Here is an 18582-nt window from a genome sequence, read left to right on the forward strand (position 1 = left end):
GTTATTTTATTTTATTTATTTATTTATTTATTTTTTGCGGTACGCTGGCCTCTCACTGTTGTGGCTTCTCCCGTTGTGGAGCACAGGTTCCGAACGTGCAGGCTCAGCGACCATGGCTCACGGGCCCAGCCGCTCCGCGGCATGTGGGATCTTCCCAGACCGGGGCACGAACCCGTGTCCCCTGCATCGGCAGGCAGACTCTCAACCACTGCACCACCAGGAAAACCTGGACACATATTATTGAAATTAATAATCCAGGTTTTTAAAATGGCAATTGCAGCCTTCTGGTTTTGGAACAAGGTGACAAAGACTCACTTTTCCCTGTTCCTCCTCTCTAAATACAACTGCGAATTCTGGAAATAATTTAACAGTTAATGATAAAAGGACTCTGAAAGCTGGAATAAATGAGGCCACTGACTATGGACTGCAGAACTTGAGGGATGACAACACAGGGGTTCCATGGGCTTCCTTTTTATCCCCTACATATCTCAGACTGGAGCTTGAGAGCCTGTAAGTTGGACCAACAGTCATAGACCAAGACAAAACAAAGTCCACTCCCTCTGACCAAAGGACCAGGAAAGGAGAAGCCCAACAGAGACCTAGTGCTGACCGCCATCAGGGAACCTTGTGGCATCTGCTGTCTGTTCTATATGAGTGGCAGCCCGAAAACCCCAGCAGGTGACCCAGACCCTGTTCCACAACTAGGCACAGGCAGTTGGGCCACTCCAACTGCAGGGCTAGCAGCAGTGGGACCCGTAATCCCTTGGCCCTCCACCCAGTGGCACAAGGCAAACCAGGCCCAGCAGAGTCTGCCCCTGACCCCAGAAAGTGGCCTGGCTACACCAGGAGCCCATGGGAGAGCCTCTTTTCCCTGCAGGCAATGGCAGAGGCATATGTGAGTCCAACAGCACCGCGAGAATGAGGCAGACCAGAATAACATTGAAAGGGCCCTGAAAACGAAACTGGAAACTGCCATTGCAATTGCAGCCACAAAACTACTCAAGAACCTATTCCCTAAACCTAAACAGGGAAACTCCCTGCTAGAATAAAGTCTTAGAAAGGATGAAGACTTTCCTAACATAATACCAAAATGTTCTCGTACAATCGAAAATAATTCATCACACCAAGAGCCAGTATTTACAATTACAATTTATCTTGAAACAAATTTTTTAAATGGAAAATCTCAGCAAAGAAATAAAAATTATTCTAAAAAGAATCAAATGAAAAATATAATAACTGAAATTTTTAAAACTCACTGGGTAGACTCAGAGTAGAGTGGAGATGATAGGATAGAATCAATGAACATGAGGACAAATCAATAGATTTTACTCAAGATAATCAAGATATTTTATCTTGAACAAGATAAAATAGAAAAACATAAACAGAGCCTCTAGGATCTGTGGGGCAGCAACAAAAGATCTAGTATTCATATTATTAGAGTGTCAGAAGCAGAAGGAAGGGGTGTGAGACTGAGAAAGTAGTCAAAGAAATAATGGCTGACAATTTCTCAAATTTGGCAAGACATATATAGGTGTCCCCCACTTTTCAAAAGTTTGATTTATGCCACTTCACTTTTACGAAAGACCTCCATTGGTACTTGTTTTTGCCTATGGAAAGAAATTCAAAGAAGATTTTTGCTTTCACCAAAAAAAGGCAAAAGGTGAAAATAGCGTTCAGCATTTGTTTTGCAGCAGCCATTACAGAGGCACCAAGGACCCCGAGCAGTGAGAATGGCTCCGCCAAGCTCCTTCCCTAAAAACTGCACTCAGCATCTCAGCATCATGCTGCCATAGCTTTGAACTGTGCTTTATCTCAGTTTATTATGTGCATCTGCTAGCAATATGCATCCTAAAGTAATTGCTTCCTCGCTTTACACCATTTTGTCTTACAAAAGGTTTCATAGGAACACTCTGCTTTCGGACAGTGGGGAAAACCTGTGCCTACAAATTCAAGAAGCTGAGGAAAACTTACATTGGATAAATCCAAATAAATCCACACCAAAACTTCCTAATTACACTTCTAAAAACTAAGGACAAAGGAAAATTTCTTAAAAATAGCCAGAGAGAAACAACACATTCTCTACAGAGAAAGACCAATGTAAATGATGGCAGATTTCTCACATAAGACAATGGAGGCCAGAAGGAGGGGACATTTTCAAATTCTGAAAGAAAACTGTCAATTTTTGGAAAATTGGAAAAACTACCTGGAAAAACTATCTTCAGGAAGGAATGGAAAATAAAGACATTTCTCAGATTAAGGAAAACAGATAGTTTGTTGTTAGCAGAGTAATCCTTTAAAAATAGGTGAAAGGGGGGGGGCTTCCCTGGTGGCGCAGTGGTTGAGAGTCCGCCTGGCAATGCAGGGGACGCGGGTTCGTGCCCCGGTCCGGGAGGATCCCACATGCCGCGGAGCGGCTGGGCCCGTGAGCCATGGCCGCTGAGCCTGCGCGTCCGGAGCCTGTGCTCCGCAGCGGGAGAGGCCACAACAGTGAGAGGCCCGCGTAACGCAAAAAAAAAAAAAAAAAAAAAAATAGGTGAAAGGGACTTCCCTGGTGGCGCAGTGGTTAAGACTCTGCACTCCCAGGGCAGGGGGCCTGGGTTCGATCCCTGGTCAGGGAGCTGGATCCCGCATGCCGCAACTAGGAACCCGTGTGCCACAACTAAAAGGATCCCGCATGCCGCAACTGAAGATCCTGCATACCGCAGCGGAGATCCCGCACCTGGCAATGAAGATACCGTATGCGGCAACGAAGATCCCATGTGCTGCAACTAAGACCCAGCGGAGCCAAATAAATAAATATTAAAAAATAAAAAATGAAAAAATGTGAGAAAGCTCTCCAAACAGAAAACGGCAATAGAAGTAGGCTGAGACCTTCAGAAATTAAAAAAAAAACAAAAATAAGGCAACAGAACAGCTAAAAATGGAGGTATGTATAATATAATAGATCATCATTTGTCTCATGAGTTTCTGTAATTATATTTTGTGGCTGAAGCAAAACTTATAACGCCATCTGATGTGGTGCTCAACGTATGCAGAGGAAATACTGAAGACAATTATACTTAGAATTTGGGGAGGGTAAGCAATGCTCGTCTGTGGCCCTGGTAGCAGCCCACCAACCTCAGCCATGGCTATAGACTCTCCATCCTTCAATTCTCATTTTGAACATTTCTGCTGCATCTCTTTAGGTGGGATGGGGACATAATGGAATAAGGAGTGAGAGGTAGGCGGCCAGCTGTGGACAAAGCTGTGGACAGGAGGCTGGCTCCTGCAGGAGGCTGTAGCTTGACATCCAAGGCAGAGGCTCGGGCCATTGCCAACATCTCCACTACCAACAGGCAGGGCCAGGACCCTTCCAGGAGTGCTGCTGTGTTCTCTTCTCTATCCCAGAGTCCCCCTACTCTCTCAAGCCTTGAGTCTGCCCATTTTCACGTTTTGCACCCTAGGTTGATTCCTCACTCCATGTGACTGTGATTAGGGAGAGAGGCATTAGTACCAGGGCCAGGGCCACTTGTAAAAAATGGCTCTCTGGCTGTCCAGGGCCCAAGGCCTGGCAAAGAGGGTACTGGCTGAATTTCAGTCCTCATTTCCTCTTCAGCCAGATGTCCCTGTGCAGTGAACAACCTACCCAATATCACATCGTGGCTCTGTCCTGCAGAAGATCTAGGCTCCTGTGTACCTTGTCACTTTATGTCCAGAGAAATCTAAAGATTACATCCTGAGGTGAGGACCACTCTGTTACCTGCCTTCTTGCCTTTCTTTTCCAGAAGACAGCCTTTGCAGGGCCTGTGCATTCTACCTGCCAGCCATGTTCAATTCCTGTGCTTAGTGGCTCCTTTAAGCCCCTTCAGTTACTACGTCAGTACTTGCTACTCTCTATGAAATTTCAAGGGAAAAAAAAGTCCTTTGCCTGTGTGAGTCCCCAATATGGAATCTGTTTTCTCTTGTTTCCAGACAAATATTGAATTCTTCATTGTGCTTTGAAGATTGTTAAGCACTTGAAATGTGTTTGTTTACATCTATCATATGAATATTCTCCTAAATTATTTTTTAATATTAGTCTTCCATATTGCTAGATGGTACAGGGTACATATATCCCTGCATGAAATGTTACTAGAAGAAGGACAGAAAAGGCAAAGAGGAAGCTGGAGTCTCTGGAAACTTGTAGACCAGATTCTTACACATCATCACTTTTGTGGTCTTATTTTCTTAGTCATTCTGATAATCTTTAAATTATTTCTCTTGACCTGCCTAACCTCTCACTGAAACATCCCCTTGGTGAGCAGGAACAAACGATTTGCTCATAGATAGGTTCTGCTCTTTGCAGATGACAGGACACCCGAGCCATAGGCTCCTGCAGGACCTGAAACACCACTACATTTTCATAATGTAGCATAATTTTTTAAAAGCACTGTAATTAAAATTGAAAGCAATCCCAGAAAGGCATGTGTTGGATTTTAAGAATTCTTACTTATGTCTTAATAATTTTTTAAAAATCTGTGTTCTGCCTCTGTTCTTAAGGATGCCCTAAGTAAGAAAGGTCTCTGTGCATACAAGGGGGATTGCAAAGAAGCAGGACCATTTGAGGGAGACTAGACCAGGGTAGTATGAGAAAATTAGTTATAGTTTAACATTTTTTCCATATTATACTTAAAGACATTAAAAATGTTTTTATCCACATAGAAAATGATCTATTATCTTATTTAAAATGTTTCTGTGATATGAAGAATTTTTAAATCCTCTCACATTGTGAATAAGCCAAAAAAAAAAAGTTACAAAAATTAAGAGGAAAGAATGGAAATTCCCACTCAATAGAGACTGATCCTAGACATAGATTAAGGAACTAGGCAAGAGAAGTCACACGGTTTTCAGATTCTACCTACACAGATTGAATTTTTTATGAATTATGTGAATTTATATTACTTAGTAGATCATTTATCTCCTTCCAAACCAAGAAACTAAATGAACTAAAAGGATTAAGATGAAAATGCTTTTCAAAATTACAAATAACTCAAAGAGTTATTTGCTGCAATATATTCTAACACTGTCACATTGCACATACTTTTTTAAAAAATTCACAAAACAACAATTTGTCTTATATGTTTAAACTGTTGTTGAGTATGGTTTCACTAACCTTCTCATTTGAAAAATAAAAATAAAAATCTGAGCCTGTAAAATAACTAAATTACCTGCAAGTAATTTAAACCATTTTGTCCTGCTCTTAGCAGCATTATACTCCATGTAAATGTACGTTGATTTTAGTATACTAATTACATTTTGGAAGAAGGAAGGAATGGAAAAAAAAAGCCAGTTTCTCTGTTATGCTGTTTTTTCCAATGGTTGCTCATACACACCACCCCATGGCAGCCAATTAAGGCCATATTTCACAGGGGAGATTTGACTGCTTTTTATTTATTATTATTACTGCACCACTATATTCTTGAAATGTCACTGCTCATGTCATTGTGCAAGGCAGGCTATGAAATGCTTCAACATTTACCGTTTCCAAGTTCACGTTAGTACAGGATTAAATCAATTTTAATTTCTCCGAGAGAGTCTCATTCTATTTTTAAACGAATTCGATTCAGCCTCGGGTCCTTGTCATTTTAATAGCGAAAGTGTGCCACTTGTACACACATCCGCCTCTCCAGGCGATCTTTGATTTGGGTTGTTATGGAAATGAAGCCGCCCCAGTCAGGTTTAACCTGCGGAGAGGTGAGGACTCCTTGTCAAAAACTCCCCAGGGCAGATCCTGCGCCCGGGGGCGCGCAGAGGCTGGGCGCAAGTGGCTGCCAGCTCCAGCCGCGCCCAGGACGCGCTGGGAGGGCATGGGGACCGAGCGCACCTGAGCCCAAAACTCCAGTGCTAGTTACAGAAGCCCTTGAAATACTAGAGAATACTGTAACTGAAAGGCACAGACGACCAGTTTCATCGTTCCCACCGCGGAAAGTAACGTGATGGACTCAACATAGCAAGAACTGTGACACAGAGAAATCTGTCCTGTTATCTCGTTAGCGCATCTCCAAAGAGAGTAACGTCATTTAGCAAGCCCCACTGGGGCTTCAAGGAGCCAAGCCAGGGACCTCAAGGTAGGACTCAAAATCTGCCTTTTTTTTTTTTTGGAAATATGGTAATTGTCACCAATATGACCGCCTTTGCTGTCAGGTATTCTAGTTCTGGTGGCCTAATAGGTTGGCCAGATTTGATTGTGTGAACTCCAGTCATCTCAGGGTGCTTTATTTTGTATGATTTTGTTTTCTTTTTTTTTTTAATTGAAGTATATTTGCTGTACAATATTATATGTTACAGGCGCACAATATAATGATTCACAAATTTTAAAGGTTATACTCCATTTATAGTTTTAAAAGTTATATCCATTTATAGTTATTATAAAATGTTGGCTATATTCCCTGCATTGTACAATATATCCTTGTATTTTATACCTAATAGTTTGTACCTCTTACTCCCCAATCCCTATCTTGCCCCTTCTCCCTTCCCTCTCCCCAATGGTAACCACTAATGTGTTCTCTATCTCTGTGAGTCTGCTTCTTTTTTGTTATATTCACTAGATTGTTGTATTTTTTACATTCCACATATAAGTGTTATGGTACAGTTTTGTCTTTCTCTGTCTGACTTATTTCACTCCAAGTCCATCCATGTTGCTGCAAATGGCAAAATTTCATTCTTTTTATGGCTGAGTAGTATTACAATGTATATATATATATATATATATATATATATATATATATATATATATATATACACCACATCTTTATCCGTTCATCTGTTGATGGACACTTCGGTTGCTTGTTTTTCTTTTTTTAAATACAAAAGAGTCGGAAAAATCCTGGGGTGCTGGCTGGGAATATACTTCTCCAGTTATAAATGGGCTTCTATTCTTCAATGTTCCTGCCAGGAAAGATGGCACCATTTTCCACACTGGTTTTTCTACTTCATGCCTCTTGTTTTTAACAGCTCTAATATAGTTGGTTCATTCATTCAAATGTTGTGTTGCAGATACTATAAATCTAAAATAAAATAAAATAAAAATCTCCCAAAGGACTTCCCTGGCTGTCTAGTGGTTAAGAATCTGTGCTTCCACTGCAGAGGGCATGGGTTCGATCCCTGGTCGGAGAACTAAGATCCCGCAGCGCGGCCACAGAAAAAAATAAAGTCCCCCAAATCTCAGTAGTTCCTTCATACCTAGAGACAGCACCTAGATGGAGAGGGCACTCTCACCTGGTAATGCGGAGTCTTCAGTAGAGAGTGAATGCCAGGTGGGAAGCTGCTCCCTCCAAGTTTGGGGGAATCTAGCTCATGTCTTTATCATCAAGCTTAGATTCCTCCGGGCATATTGCCCACAAGGCAAGAGACTAAAAATGCAGATTCCTCCATTAGAGTTTTCTGTCCACGGAAACACGAGTTTCGCATGCTCATTTATCAATGATATTATTTGAAACGTTCCAATGTTATTACAACAACCATAGGAACCCCTGGTACCATAAGTTCTATTAATTTTAAACACTCTGTTTTACTTGATATACAAACATTCAATGCTTGAGGAAATGCAATACATAGCAATACTGAATCACAAAATATAAGTGGGTAAATACTAAGAAAAATCATTTTTCCCTTTGGGATTTTGAATCCCAAGGGTGGGCAGTGGAGGTGGCAGGGGAGAGGGACAAGCCAGTATACAGCCTTGAGGGAAGGAAAAGGAGGGCGGCACTGACAACACCAACACCACTGTCTCCTGAATTTCTTTCTTGGATTTCTGGTCCCCAACATTGCCTGTATTGGCCTCATTCAACTTAATTCTCACAAGACAGAATTAGGCTTTCTCAGAAGGCATGTCTTAGAACCAGCAGGTGAGTTTGTCGAGTGCAGCTCTGAGAGCTTTGCTTACCAGCCTTGAGCGCTGCTTCTTGCTCTGGGTCCTTGAAACCTCCTTGCCTACCTATATTAATGCCCCATGGCTTGAGCTTTGCCACTGAGGATCACCTGGACCCACTGTCTTGGGGTCAGAGTCCCTAGGGAAGATGCCATCTTCCCTGGAGCTCACCTCTCCCTGGGCCACTTCACCCTGTCCTCTCTCCTACTTCCTCAGAGGCCTCCTCAAGTTACCTGTCTATCCCTGAGGGAATCTTCCCCAGTTTCCCTCTAAGGACCCGTTGACAGTCCCCCACCCTCCTCCTCCTCAGAATGGGAAATGGCATCCAACTTCCCATCACTACAGATATGCACTATCACATGAAACTAAAAATACTCTGAATATAAACAGTACTCATGGAGAATTGTCAAAGTGAAATTATTCCCAACCAGTCACTGCTGTGCATTACTTAGCCAGCCCTAGATAGGAAATGCCTTTCAATAGTCCTTTGTGTGTGGAATACCAAAGACCCTTTTAAAATGTAAGTTGTTCCTGTTTATAAAACACACCCAACAAGTACAACTGGTAGGATGTAACACAAATGCAATTTTATTTTGCTTTCCTGTTGTCTCTTTAAAAATGTGCTCGTCGGCTTCCCTGGTGGCGTAGTGGTTGGGAGTCCGCCTGCCGATGCAGGGGACACGGGTTCGTGCCCCGGTCCGGGAAGATCCCACATGCTGTGGAGCGACTGGACCCGTGAGCCATGGCCGCTGAGCCTGCGCGGCCGGAGCCTGTGCTCCGCAACGGGAGAGACCACAACAGTGAGAGGCCCGCGTACTGCAAAAAAAAATTAATTAATTAATTTTAAAAAAATGGCACAGTGGGGGATGTTTATCAACCTCGGTCCTTGCTCAGGTAGGTCCCAAATATGCCCAAGTTAAAATTTTTTTTTAAATCTTAGGTGATTTTAAGTGACCAACACAGTCTCATTTGGTAGCTGAGTCACCTCTCCCCGCTCTGGGCTCTGAGCTGGGCTGCAGGGAGAACCAGTTCTGCCTCCCCTTTCTTGCTTGTCCCCTCCCCCTACACTGATGAGCTTACCAGTGTCTGGTCCCTGGGCTCAGCAGGAGAAAGGAAATGGGGGCACAGAGTCCTTACCTGACTGAAACGATTACAGAATGCGTTGCCCTCTCTGGGATGGCCGCTGACAAATGCCAGCTCTTTTCTCTCATAAGCACTTTCACAGCAGAGAAGCAGTGCACACACATCCCCTTCCCTCCCCCCTCCCCCCTCCCCCAGGTCCCTTCTACTGCAACACCACCACTCCTACCCCACCCCCCAGGCATAGGCAATACATCCCATTCCCCAGACTGCCGATCCCTGCTCTGTCCCTGGCTTCTGATGGTCCACCCCTCCAGACTCACCTAGGGGAAGTCCCACTGGCCTCCCAGTGGTCAAGTGCTCCTGACTCCCGAACTTGTTACCAACTAAATCAGGTCCCACTGCTCGCCCTTACAAAATCAATTACATACTCTTAAATGGTAGAGAAAGGGGCCTTCAATCAAAATGCCGGCAATCTGGGGAGATGGTGAACTCAGCATCCCCCAAAAACCACCTCTGAAGATTCTGCTTGGCCTTAAGAGGTAATCTCAGTTAATCACTGGGATGTGTGCAGGCTTGTGTACAGGCTTGTCGATGCCTTGTGATCTTCCTCTAGGTGTTATCTTGTTCACACAGTTTGGTCACATAGTTTGTTCCCGAGATTACTGAAGGGGAAGCTAGGGAAGAGATCTGGTCATCGGTTAATTACTTACTCTTCATTTCTACTTCTTTGATCTATGGAAAGAACCGACAAGTCAGGCAAGGTATTGTGTGATTAAAAGATTTGAAAGGTGTGCTTGGGCTGGAGATGAGCAGAGCATTGGGGTGCCTGGGTTAAAAGTTAGTTGCAATATAGCTTTGCTAAAGTGACAGGAAAAGGGACTTCCTGCTGAGTGCAGTTTCCTGTAAAGAGCTGCTTACAAACTCTTGCTCATAGGAACCTAATTTATTCCCATGTACCCTTTAACTGGGGAAGTCTTTCCAGTTATTATTGCTATATAACAAAATACCCCAAAACTTAGTGGTATAAAACAACAACCATTTTGTTGTGATCATTTGATTTGGTCAGTTAGAAACAAACATCCCAATACAAAACGGGTAAAAGATTAGAACAGATACTTTACCAATGAAAATATAAAAGTGGCATACCAGCACATAATAAGATGTTCAACATTATTAATCACGAGGGAAATGCAAATTACAATGTCAATGAGATGTCAACACACACCTATTCAAATATCTAAAATTAAGAAGACTGACCATACCAAGTGCTGGTGAAAAGGTGGAGACATTGGAACTCTCACACGCTGCTGCTGGTGGGATGTAAAATGGGACAGCCACTTCTGAAAACAGCTTGGCATTTGATTAAGTTCAACATGCAACTACCATGTGACCCAGCAACTTCTCCCCTAGATATTCACAGGAGAGAAATGAAAACTGATGCCACACAGGCTTGTACAGGAATGTTCCCAGTGGCCACACGTAGCACAACATCAGGTCGTGGTCAGGGAATGTGGTGGTCCTGACGTTGATCTTTTGATGCTTGTCCTTCCCTGTGGTCCCACATGCTCTCAGTTTTCATAACTCTCCTACATAAGCTAAAAACAGTGCAATCGCAACAGAGTTTAGTATAGGAGTTGGTGAACTACAGCCTATAGTCCAAGTATAGTCACCTGCCTGTATCTTGTAAATAAAGGTCTATTGGAATACCATCCTGCCCCTAATTTAGGTACTGTCTATTTAGCACTATGACTGCAGAGTTAAGTAGTTGTGATACAGACTATATGGCCCTTGACCTCTGGTCAAGCAGAGAAGAGCTCGGGATCTGGTTCAGGTAAGCTCAAATTCAGCTGTGCCTCTTACCGGCTGAGTAATCCCGGGTCATTTACTCAGCTCCTCTCTGCGTCAGTTTCCTAAGTTAGCAGGAGTTAGTCATGTAAAGCACATAGAATGCTGCTGAGCTCATGGTAAGCACTTCACAAATGTTAGCAGTTATTATTATTTGTTTGGCACAGGGTCCTAAGAATGTGCTTTATTTTATTGCCAACTTTTGATTTTGTTCTTCAAATATTTCATATCGTTACTAAATATTTGGCTGATTGATCTGTTCATTTCTGGAAGAGCTGTGTTAAAATCTGCCACTATCCTTGTAGATTTTTGCTTTATAATATGCTGAAAAAGAGTTGTTAGGTATAAAAATTAATAAAGAGAAACCTCAATTACAGTAGAGTCAGGAGGCCAGAAGGGGGAGCTCTCACACCCCACAGGTGATTGCAGAGCCTGAGAGGCAGAAGAAAGACTTTCTCTTCTTACCTGGTAAGAGCTCAGCCAATGAGAAACTGTTAATTCAGCCAATGGAAAAGCAGTATACTCTCAATTCCTCCAATGGACTCTTGGTTTACTATGGCCCTCCCAACTTCCTTTCCCCCTCTTTCAAAGAGTCTTCTTGTTGCTTGAAGCCTTGCACATGGCTTGCCATGGTGGCAGACCCCAAATTGCAATTCTTTGCTGATACCAAATAAACTGATTTTTTGCTGGAGAAACAACTGAGAGTCTATTGTTTTAGGTCAACATAGATCTTGTGCTTTTAAAATTGTTATATCTTCCTGGTAATTATTCCTTTATCATCAATAATGACCCTTTTTAATCCTTAAATATTTTTTTCTTCAGAGTCTAATTTATCTTAAATTTATACTGCTATATCATCTTTCTTTTGGTTACTGTTTTTAAAAGTTATATATCACTGTCATCGTTCCTTGATTATGTCTTAGGTATCTGTCTTATAAGTCATAGGACTCAATTGTTTTTTCTTATTCCAAATGAATTTTTTTTCTTGTATTGGATATGTTTAATACATTTTCATTTATTGGATTATAGATATATTTGTTTATTTCTTTCATTTGATTTAGTTTTATATTTACTTTCTATTAAGTTGATAATATTTTCTCCATATTCCTTTTCCTCTGCATTGCTGAAAAGAAAACCATAGCCCCCAAATGGTGTCACTCATGCTAAAAGCCCATGATACCAAAACTAGATTTAATACCTGATCTAACTGCAGTTTCAACCTCTTCCAGAAATGTAATCTTAATCAACCAGTTTGGAATTTTCTGGTCAGCACCAATGAGGAAGTCTGTCAAGAAAATGTCCTGATATAAAAATAATCCTTTCTTTTATTTTGCTAATATCTCCCTTGCTCCACACTTCTTCCTATAAAAACCTTCCATTTTTTTTACAACCCCTCCGAGCACCCTTCTAGTTGCTAGACGGGATGCTGCCTGATTCATGAATTGCCTAATAAAGCCAATTAGATTTTCAGGTTTACTCAGTTGAATTTTGTTTTTTAACAGTATTAATTTAGAAGTTACAGTCGTCTTTTGCTGAGACAGAGACAGAAGAGAGAGATTTTTAATAATAGGTAACCCAACATAAGGATTTTAAAAATTAATCATGAATACATGTCCCATCCCCCAGCTTCCCTCCCCAGAGGCACCAACTCTTACCAGGTTTCTTCCAGGAACATTCTATGCTTCAGATACTGCGTTGAATTCTACCCCATGTTAATTTTCAAGTCTACAATCTGTTTTTCTCCCCCTTATTATATTCCTCATTTTTCCTTAATCCTTCCATCCTTCCACCAACCTTAGCAGGAGGAGACAAGCAGAGAGAGACAAGAAGTGGAGAACAGAATTTGGAAGTGAGGGAAGAAGAAAAGAATTATCAAAGAAATTTAAACTCAGAAAGAAACTTTAAAAGAACTAGTCCAATCAGAGTTCCATATGTCTTTGGTCTTTGTCCCCAGTTCCTGGCAGAGCTCTTAAAACCCTCACAATCTCCTGAGTGGTAAGAGTGTCCATTATTATTCATAAGGAGACTCGGTGAGTTTATTTTAATGAGGTGACTCAAGCTGGGGTCTCAGGATGGGGCTGATCACCAGAAAGACCAAACAGGAGATTAGAGGGTGAAGACTTTCCCAGACTTCCAGATGTGGAGGGGAGCTGGAGATTGAGTTATAAAAACTCTTGAACAGTGAGATTCAGACCGCTTCCAGGTTGATGAACACATTGATGTGCTGGGAGGTGGCTTGTTCGGAGTGGGCATGGGAGCTTGCACCTCCCACCCCTTACCTTATCCTATGCACCTCTTCCATGTGGCTGTTCTGAGTTGTCCCCTTTACAGCAAATCAGGGAATGTAAGTAAAGTAAGCATAAGGTCTGTGAGTCTTTCTAGTGAATTATTGAACCTAAGGAAGAGGACATGAGAACCTTCTATTTATAGCTGGTGGGTCAGAAACACAGGTGACAACCTAGGGTGAGAGTTGGTGTCAGAATGAACCAGAATGAATGAATTGTAGGACACCCACCTGTTGTCAGAATTGGAGAACTGATTGGTGTCAGGAAGCACCCCACGTTTTGTGTCAGAAAAAAGACATCACATTTCCAGAAGAGGAAAACAGGGACGACAGGCATGAGGGACAGTGCATTGCTTCACCACACTCTGATTATACACGTGTGAGAATTAAAAAAAAAAAAAAAAAAAAAAAAAAGCCTTCGAGAAGATTGAGCCAGTCCTGGATGAGAGGAGCAGAGATAGCTTTTGGGAAGAACCTAAAGTCCCCAGATGTGCTGATCAAACTCTGTCCCACTTCATCACATGCATCCTTCTGATCTCAGATGGAGGAAACAAGTCAATACAGTACACAAATCCCTGCATAGGAAAGACATCGGTGATGTGCAAGTGTCTCTTTTGTTTCTTGGTAAGAATTTTCATTCTGGGGACTTCCCTGGTGGTCCAGTGGATAAGACACCGTGCTCCCAATGCAGGGGGCCTGAGTTCGATCCCTGGTCGGGGAACTAGATCCTACATGCATGCCACAACTAAGAAGTCTGCATGCCGCAACTAAAGATCCCGCCTGCTGGAACTAATACCAGGTGCAGCCATAAATAAATATTAAAAAAAACAAAAAGAATTTTCATTTGAAGATCTTTTACTAGGATTTGAAAATCTGGTAAACCAAAATTTTGTTGACTTGATTATAAGAAGATTGCCAAGGAAATAGCCTTAAAGTATGCAATTTTATTTGCTAAATAGGGTAAACATTCCATATTTTAAAAAGTTTTAAAACATTATATTTTCCTTTGCCTAATAAATTTAAGTAACAAAATAGAGCATGCATGCATTCACAGACATATGCATATTTTTAAGCTACTCAAATGGCTAAACTTCTTACAACCAAAGAGACTATATTAGTCAGGAGTTCTTCTGTTGCAAGGGACTGAAACAGAATTCAAAACTATCTTAAAAAAGCAAAGAAGACCTAAATAAATGGAGGGCATGCCATATTCATAGGCTGGAAGACTTAAAATGGTAAAGGTGTCAATTGTCCCTAAATCGACCTATAGATTTAATGCAATTCTATCCAAATCCCTGCACATTTTTTTTTTTTTTTGGTATACATAGCCATGCTTATTCTAAAACGTATATGGAAATGGAAAGGCCCTAGAATAACCAAAACTGTTCTGAAAAAGAAGAATAAAGCTGCAGGACAATTCTTCCTAATTCTGATGGGCCGAGTTGTGTCCTCCAAAATTTATATGTTGAAGCCCTAACCCCCCGTACCTTAGAATGTGACTGTATTTGGAGACAGGGACTTTAAAGAGGTGATTAAGTTAAATGGGGTCAAACAGATCATGAACTTAGATGTAAAACATAAAAATATAAAACTTATAGGAAAAAATCTTTGGGATCTAGGACTAGGCAAAGAGTTCATAGACTTGACAACAAATGTGAAATTCGCAAAAGGAAACATTGACAAATTGGACCTCATCTAAATTAAAATGTTTTGATCTGTTAAAGGCCCTTTAAAAGGATGAAAAAATGAGCTACAGACTAGGAGAAAATACTTGCAAACCACATGTCCGACCAAGGACTAGTATCTAGAATATATAACTCAACTCACAATTCAACAATTAAAAACATTTTCAATTAGAAAGTGGGCAAAAGGGGGGCTTCCCTGGTGGCACAGTTGTTAAGAATCTGCCTGCCAATGCAGGGGACACAGATTTGAGCCCTGGTCCGGGAAGATCCCACATGCCTCGGAGTAACTAAGCCCATGTGCCACAACTACTGAGCCTGTGCTCTAGAGCTCACGAGTCACAACTACTGAGCCCACGTGCCACAACTACTGAAGCCCGTGTGCCTAGAGCCCGTGATTCACAACAAGAGAAGCCACTGCACTGAGAAGCCCACGTACCACAAGGAAGAGTAGCCCCCTCTCACCACACCTAGAGAAAGCCCATGCGCAGCAACGAAGACCCAATGCAGCCAAAAATAAATTAATTAATTAAATTAATTTAAAAAAAAAGAGAGAGTGGGCAAAAGGGACTTCCCTGGTGGTCCAGTGGTTAAGAATCTGCCTTCCAATGCAGGATACAAAGGTTCCATCTCTGGGTGGGGAACTAAGATTCCACATGCCTTGGGGCAACTAGCCCTCTCACTGCAACTACTGAGGCCATGTGCTCTAGAGCCTGCGCACCACAACTAGAGAGAAGCCCGAGCACTGCAATGAAGAGCCTACGCACCACAACTAAGACCTGATGCAGCCAAGTAAATTAATTAATTTAGAAAAAAGAAAAAATGGGCAAAAGACATGAACAGATATTTCACAGAAGAGGACGCACAGATGGCAGATAAGGACATTAAAAGATGTTCAATTTTATTATTCAATAGGAAAGTATAAATTAAAACCATAATGAGATATTGCTACACATTTATCAAAATAAAAGTTAGTGACCACACTAAATGCTGGCAAAGATGCAGAGAAACTGAGTCACTCATACATTGCTGGTGAGAATATAAAATGGTACAGCCACACTGGTAAATGGTTGGGTAATTTCTTAAAAAATTAAGCATGCAATTACCATACGACCCATAATTTTGTACTCTTGGGCATTTATCTCAGATAAAGGAAAACTTGTGTTCACATCAAAACCTGCATACTAATATTTATAGCAGTGTCATTAGTAATAGCCAAAATTGGAAAGATCCTGGGTGTTCTTAAACTCTTGCGTGTGTGATTTACCATAGAATCTACTCAGTAACTTTTAAAAAATGAACTACTAATGCAAGCAACAACTTGGATGAATCTCTAGAGAATTGTGCTAAATGAAAAAGCCAGTCCTAAAAGGTTACATACCACATGATACCATTTACATAACATTCTTGAAATGGCAAACTTACAGAAGTGAAGGACAGATTAGCAGTTGCCACGCATTAAGGATGGAGAGGTGAGAGAGGCAGACAGGGGAGGCGTGTGACATGACAACACTAGGGATCCTTGTGGTGATGGAACCGGTTGGTACCTTTGTTACCAGGCAAGGGCTGGCTGCCTTACGCACGTAGAAGACGATACTATGGCACCAGCTTTTGAGAAAAGAAAAAGCAAAACCCTGTCTCTCCAAATAGCCATTTCACTTCCTAAAAAGAACTCAACTAGTAGAGCCCAGGCCTCAGGTTGCACCTGAGGTGGGAAAAATGGGGCATGTGATTGACACCCCCTGCCCAGTGTTACCTGGAATGAACTCAGTTCCATTTCCAGGAGGAAGGTCTGCAGGTATGTCCACCACAGTGAGAACACAAAATTTGTGACATCAGAATTGTACTTCAGGACTTCCCTGGTGGTGCGGTGGTTAAGAATCTGCCTGCCAATGCAGGGGACACGGGTTCGATCCCTGGTCCAGGAAGATCCCACATGCCGCGGAGCAACTAAGCCCATGCACAACAACTACTGAGCCTGCGCTCTAGAGCCTGCGAGCTACAACTACTGAAGCCCGCACACCTGGAGCTCATGCTCCACAACAAGAGAAGCCACTGAAATGAGAAGCCCACACATCACAACAAAGAATGCACTCTTGCCACAACTAGAGAAAGCCCACGTGCAGCAACGGAGACCCAACGCAGCCAAAAATAAATAAATTTATTAAAAAAATTGTACTTCAATATGATTGTATCAAGAGACTTTTCCCAGAATAAATAAATCCTGGAGCATCTAGACACAAAAACGGGCAAAACTGTACAAATTTATAGAAACAATTCTCTGATGATAACTAAATCACTAGGTCTATGGAGTATTACAATTTATGTTGTAAAGAAAATGAGAACTTATAATCAGTGGAGATAAAGAAGGTGGCTTGGAATTAGGAACAAAGTTTTCTGTGCTTTAATGGCACATACGTCTGCTGTATTTGGCAGGAAGCTTTGTTTCTCTTAAGATTCTTCTATTTAGTTTTTCTAGAATTCCTCCTTGAAACAGTCTGCAGGGAGTGCTGGTCAAGGACACTGGGTATGCACATATGACACAGTATTAATCTACTTTGCAAGTATAACTGTAAGGTGCCTCTTTTGCTAAGACAGGACTCTGTTGAGCAGGCATTTGCAGCGCTTGTGTGTAGGGTGTAGAGATAAAACAGAACCAGGGACAAGGGTGGTGGCCTCGGCTGACTCCAAGACAGTTAGAAGGAGCCCATGTGGCTCCTAACAGCTCTTCCCACCCCCTTGCGTCATGCCCTCCCTAGTCCAGAGTGTGGGTGTGAACAAGGTGAAGTGTGCATGTCCAGGAAGGTCAGAGCAGGCAGTTCAGGTCTGCTCTCTGGAACCGTGGGCCCCAGGGCAGGGCCTATGGCCCCTTTGCATGATTCTCCTGCTGCACTTTCCTTGCTGTGTGGCAGCAGGCCTTGGCCCTCTGTGCCTCCCTCAGAACTCTGCCTACAGTCTAATACCCTGAATGTATACCAGCTCAAGTGGCTTCCTTGTCTCCAAGAGGCAACAGAGCCTGTAGGGTCAGGATTCAGGGCCCAGTTGCAGAAGACAGCTTCAGGATAGCATTTTCCCAGGGGCAAAACATTACTTAAATTACCATTAGATACATAAACCGAAGTATCCACATGTAAAATGACATGTTTTCTGGGATCTGCTTTAAAATACTCCAGTTTAAAAAAAAATACAAGGGGAATGTTAAAACAGTAGAATGTTAATATCTGTTGAAGCTAGCAATGGATACGTGGGGCTTACAATACTGTTGTCTCTACTTCTGTGTATTATTTGAAGTCCTCATAACACAACAGATTTTAAAAGTTGTTATCACCTTTGACCTCCTACACCTTTGACCCCTTTGGCAGGCTGAGCAGTCGTGCACAAGGCACTCTGGAGGACAGAGCAGGGCTCCCGGCCAGCAGGCACGAGTACGACATGGTGGTTACTAAACATAGGGTATAGTCAGGCCACTCAGGTTGACTCTTCTCTTGCTCTCTGTACATTCCCTGCCCAACGAGTGCCTGCCTCACCTACACCCTACGCACGACTGACCTTCCTACCTACTTGCCGCAGGCTCCAGCTAGTGATGGTTCTTATCAAAGGGTGGTGAGGGGCATGCCCCTCTGCTGGTTTCCCTGGTAACAAATGAGCCCACCTGACATCAATTCCCCTATAACTGGTAATCTCCTCTTCCCCCGGGAGTGAAGACTGCCACCATGCTCTGCCCACTGTCCACTGCACACGGTGGGGTGTCACTCCAGGAACTTGTTTCGGACATGTAAGCTCCCCCATCCTTTAAACCA

The sequence above is a fragment of the Lagenorhynchus albirostris genome, chromosome 7 (assembly GCF_949774975.1).
Source record: "Lagenorhynchus albirostris chromosome 7, mLagAlb1.1, whole genome shotgun sequence".
In the NCBI taxonomy this organism is placed as follows: Eukaryota; Metazoa; Chordata; class Mammalia; order Artiodactyla; family Delphinidae; genus Lagenorhynchus; species Lagenorhynchus albirostris.